Consider the following 6,000-nt stretch of genomic DNA (forward strand, 5'->3'; position numbering starts at 1 on the left):
ACAAATATGAGTAAACAAGAAGTGCGTTGCTCAGTATCTCACCTAAGTTACCCCCAAGTGGTTATTTCTGCGAGGCAAAATCATGTCATTAAGGTCACATTGCCAATAATCGACAAAGTAAGCATTCTAAAACAAATCAGGCTTCAAAATCCCTTTTTCCACTTCGTCACTCAGTATCCCAGGGTTCAGAAAACTTTTGATAGGTCAATTAGGTTAGATTAGGCTACTTGCAGGTTTTACAGGCTATTTTTAAATGTTTCCTTGTTTCATTCACTTTCTAAAAAGTCTTCTAAGATATTTTATTTTTCATTTGTCTTTCATCTCAAATTTAGCTCTAGTAATAAGGGTGAGGATCCTGAGGAGATTCCATATGCCAGGTGCCCTAGTGTGGCCATCTGATGGGGTAATTGGCTCATTCATTGACTCACAAGCATCCAAAAATGCTGGAGAGAACAGCAAATGCAGCTTCAAAGGCTTTAGCAGTAATTTGCTGTATGACCTTCAGCAAGTCCTGTAACTCTTTGAACTTCTGTTCTTTATTTGTACAATAATGTGGTTGAGCCAGATAATCCCTAAATTTTCTTCTGTATTTTTAGAATTCTAGATTTCTAGGCTAAAACAGAAAACATTATTGATGCAGTAAGACAGAACATTTGTTTATTCGATGTCACATAATCTACCATTTCCTGATATATAAAAGGCACTTTGAAAAGCAATGCCTAAAATACAATTTTAATTACAACTTCTGCATAGGTTTAAAACTCCAATTTCTTTATTACATATAGGGATGGGGCTTTTTTGTATAAGACTTATTGGAATATCTTTCGATGATTAAAGGGAAGAACCGTCAGAGCAAACATTCTTCGCTTTTGTTTAATGTATAAGACAATATGAGCAAAAAAAAAAAATCTATCATTCGATTAAATATTTAGTCACTATTATTTGTTCTAGCTTGTCTTATAGGAGGTAAGATTCGGGGTCCTCACTAATTCAGTTGTGGTGTCTCATAATATTCAAAAACAAATAATGCAGAGACTGACTCCTATAAAAGACAAAGATAAAAGGACGTAGAAGTAAGAGATGAAGTTACAAAACAGTTGACAGTACTTTCTCTTCTCACAGATTTTTCCCAGGAGACCCTTTTAAATAGGTGTAAACAAATGTTGTTGCCTCTGATGATTTATTGCAGAACAAGCTGACAGAGCATAGGAGCCTGTTATCTGGGCCTCTGTATTGCAGGGGCTCGTTCAGAAAATGAAGAAAGACCAGAAGTGCAGCAGAGGAAGCAAATGTTCTATGTCATTCAGCAAGAAAGCAGATGGAAGCTTAGAATCACAGCTTATTTAAAGGACAGCTTATAAATATGGTGTGTTTATAATTTTAGTATTGCATTTTCCTCATTTACACAAAAATTAAAGAGAATCCCATGAGAATTTCATCACAGATGGTTAACTGCAATAAATTCATATTGAATAATTTGATTTACTTCTATTCTGGCTACACATCTATTATAGTATGGGTATGATTGAATGTAAATCCACAGACACATGTACACATTTATCTATAGCTATCCACAAAATATATATATTCATGTTTATTGTTGCTATGACTGTACTGATGCTTATATTTATATTTGTAGAAAATTTGCCTTTATGTCAGTTATTCCAGGCTTTTTCTTTCAAATTTGAGAAGGTTGATGAAATAGATAACTTTTATCAAACTGCAAGTTACTATTTTTCCATATGGGCTTTTATTCTAATTTCCAACAGATAAGCATTAAGCAAGATCTTGCTATACACAAGACAATGTAGTGACCACTGAAGCAACAAAAAGACATGCATAAAGGATATATTTCAGAAATCCTCACTTATACAGGCTTAGGTATAAATTCTGTTTTTCTTAAAACACTATTTCTTCTGGAACAATGCAATACAACACAAACAGTTCACTTATCAATCTTACGAAATATATACAAATGTAACATTTCACCACCCACTTGCTATTAGGCTGTAAACGAATTGGAGTTAAGCTGACCAAGGAATAAATGACAATTCAAGGGAATTAAATAGTCTCATCCTTTTCCTCAAGTCACCAATTTTTGTGCTTTTTCTCCTTCAGTGATAGTCAGCGTTCAGTGCCCCCAAAGTCTACATCATCTCTACCTCAGTACCTGCATAGGAGGCTACGAGTAAAACAGTAAGTCGGGCTTGGAAACAAGACTAGTCCTGGTTTTGAATGCCGGATATCTCATGAACTAGTTATGTTACCATAGGCAACAATTTGACTTTTCTGAAATATTCATGAAATGAAGATGATTATATACCCCCTGACAGGTTTGTTGGAAAGATTTAATTACTCATTGTGTCTATGTATGATTAGCACACTGTGGTATTAAATAAATATTAGCTGACAGCTTATCAAAACTTGCTCTTAGGTAAAATCTTTCACACCAAGTTATAAATGATTAATATCATGAAGAGTCATTTTATTTTAAAACTACATGAAATTTAAAGATTATGTATTTGTCATGTTTTGCAGAAAAGAAAAATTAAAATCCAGAAAGGATATGTGAATTACCCAAAGTAACACAACTAGTTTGAACTAGAAGACCAACAACTTCTTTTTTAAGAAAACCTTTATGTGCACTGCATTGAATCCAAATTGTTACTTCAAAGCAACCAAAAGCTGCATGTTTGTATATCCTAATATTCAATAGAAATTGCCCCATAGCCACAGGGACTAAACCAATAGAAACAGGCAAATACAACAATTTGAAAGACTAAGAATAGACTCTTGTAGATTCAATGAACTTAAACAAATTTACAAGAAAAAATCCAAACCACCCCATTAAAAAGTGGGCAAAGGAAATGAACAGACACTTCTCAAAAGAAGACATTTATGTGGCCAACAAACATCATATATAAAAAAAGCTCAACATCACTGGTCATTAGAGAAATGTAAATCAAAACCACAATGAGATACCATCTCACGCCAGTCAGAACAGTGATTATTAAAAAGTCAGGAAACAACTGATACTGGAGAGGATATGGAGAAATAGGAACACTTTTACACTGTTGATGGAAATGTAAATTAGTTGAAACATTGTGGAAGACAGTGTGGAGATTCCTCAAAAATCTAGAACCAGAAATACCATTTGACCCAGCAATCCCATTACTAGGTATATACCCAAAGGATTATAAATCATTCTATTAGAAAGACACATTATGCATATGTTCATTACAACACTATTCACAGTAGCGAAGACATGGAATCAGCCCAAATGCCCATCAGTGATAGACTGGATAAAGAAAATGTGGTACATATACTCCATGGAATACTATGCAGCCATAAAAAGGAACAAGATCATGTCCTTTCCAGGGACATGGATAGAGTTGGAGGCCATTATCCTCAGCAAACTAACACAGGAACAGAAAAACCAAACACCACATGTTCTCACTTATAAGTGGGAGCAAACAATGAGAACACATGGACACAGGCTGGGGAGTCGCACACACTGGAGCCTATCACGGGGACAGAGGGAGGGAAAGCATCAGGATAAAAAGCTAATGCACGTGGGGCGTAATACCTAGGTGATGGGTTGATAGGTAAAGCAAACCACCATGGCACACGTTTACCTATGTAACAAACCTGCATGTCCCGCACATGTATCCCAGAACTTAAATTTAAAAAAAAAAAAGAATAGACTCCTGACTTTAAAGGGAAAATGAGGCTACTGAGAGAAGTTGTAAACTATTACTATACCTTGATATTGATTCGAAAAATAGAAATAATCTAACAGAATTTCTAATATAATGGTTTTAATAGAAACGTTAATCTCTTTTCGTATTACGGTCTGATTCTTAATAGATTGACCAATTTGCTAAAGTATTCAGGATATCTTGATAAATAACAATCTAATATATACATTATAATTTTAAATATGCCAGCAATTTACTTTGAAAATATAGGAAATAAAATCAAAATAGATTTTATGTCACATTTCAAGGTTACAGAAACATTTCTTGTTTGCTACTAATAATGTTTTCTACTCTAGTATTTTGGCTTGCAAGCTTTAGATTTACCCATTTCTGTACCAGATTATAATTAGGTTGTATCTTGAAACATGAAGATCAAGAGAACATTTTCATATTTATTTTAACTGAAAATTCTTTGTATTTAAAATAGTTTATTGTGCTACAGCATATTCTAGTAATTCAAAATATTGAGAAAATATGAATACTTGAAATCTTTCTAAACAACTTTCCTTTAGAGGACAGTTCCTTCACTCTGTTGAAAAACATAAGGACAAGTCCGCTGTAGTTGAAACATGTGGTCTTTAATTTCTAGAGTTTTATTCTTCCCTTAAAATCCAGGGAGAGTGTTCGCTATTTGTCTTCATTGGGCCTAGAAAAAAAAATGCTTTTATATTTCTCTTACCAGAGAAATATAAAACATCGAGGGAATTATCTCCATATTACGGGAAACCTTTTGTTAACATCGAGTGAATTGCGTCCATATTATGGGAAACCTTAGTAACTAAGGGATGAATTCTACCGTAAGATAATAAAGACAATAATTTAATGGATAGTATATTCATAAGTATTAACACCAACAGAACAATGACCAATTTACATCCCTGTTGTCCTTTGTGATTTATCTAAAACACAAGGCCTTTTATAAAACTTTATTTAAAAACATTTTTTCTAATAAAAAATAAAATATTTTCACTAAAATTATTGGTAAAGCAGACTCAAGATTCCCAAAAATTCTTCTAGCTCTGTTAGTATTCTGTAACTTTTTTTTTTTTTTTTTTTTTTTTTTTTTTGAGATGGAGTTTTGCACTCTTGTTGCCCAGGCTGGAGTGCAATGGCACGACCGCAGCTCACGGAAACCTCCACCTCCCAGGTTCAAGCAATTCTCCTGCCTCAGCCTCCCGAGTAGCTGGGATTACAGGCATGCACCACCACGCCCAGCTAATTTTGTATTTGTACTAGAGATGGGGTTTCTCCATGTTGGTCAGGCTGCTCTCAAACTCCTGACCACAGGTGATCCACCCACCTCGGCCTCCCAAAGTGCTGGGATTACAGGCATGAGCCACTGCACCCAGCTAATATTCTGTAACTTTTAAGAAATATCATACCTTTTTATAGAAATACAGCTACATAAAATTTATACATATACATCTAGATACAGATATCTCTATAGAAGATATATAAAGAGATAATGAGAGAAATAGAATGACTATTTACATAAGTATTTAAAAATATGATGCTGTGTCTATTTAAACCATATGTATTGCATAACAATATATCATCAATGTTTTCTGGGTCATGAAATATCATGCTGAAAATAACCATAAATGATTCATACTATTCTTCATATGAATATCATATTTAATCAATTCTCTATTGAGAGATGTTAAATTATTGCTAATATACCACAAACAAGGTTCTAATAAAAATCTTAATAAAATTTTACACTCCTTCATGATTTCTTTTTGGCTTAGTCACCATTCCTTCGGTGGGAAAAAGAAAGGAGGTAATTTGACCTAACCAAAAACAAACCGTCAACTTAAACGCAAAATTAGATTACAATCATTGGTATATTTATCTTATTTTCCCTAGTAGACCAAAGTTTATTAAACGCTTTTTAATCCCTCATGGTAACACTGTTCTTTAAGTTAATACAAGTCCAAATATACGTATTGAATCAAATCTGGTCGTAAGACTCAAGGAAAAAAAGGATGCTATTTTACTATATTTGTTCTAATTAACCTTAAAAATACCCTAAAAACAGTTATAATATTAATAATTACCACCTATACCAAAGGAAATGAGGGTAAAAAAATGAGATGTAATATGAAAATATTTGCAAATGAAAAACTTAATACAAATCATAAATATTATCGTTATAGCCAAATAGACTAACTTATACATCTTTTTTGTTTTTTGGCTTTATTTTATTTATTTATTTATTTATTTATTTATTTATTTATTTATT

Source organism: Macaca mulatta, chromosome 17, assembly GCF_049350105.2.
Source record: "Macaca mulatta isolate MMU2019108-1 chromosome 17, T2T-MMU8v2.0, whole genome shotgun sequence".
Classification (NCBI taxonomy): Eukaryota; Metazoa; Chordata; class Mammalia; order Primates; family Cercopithecidae; genus Macaca; species Macaca mulatta.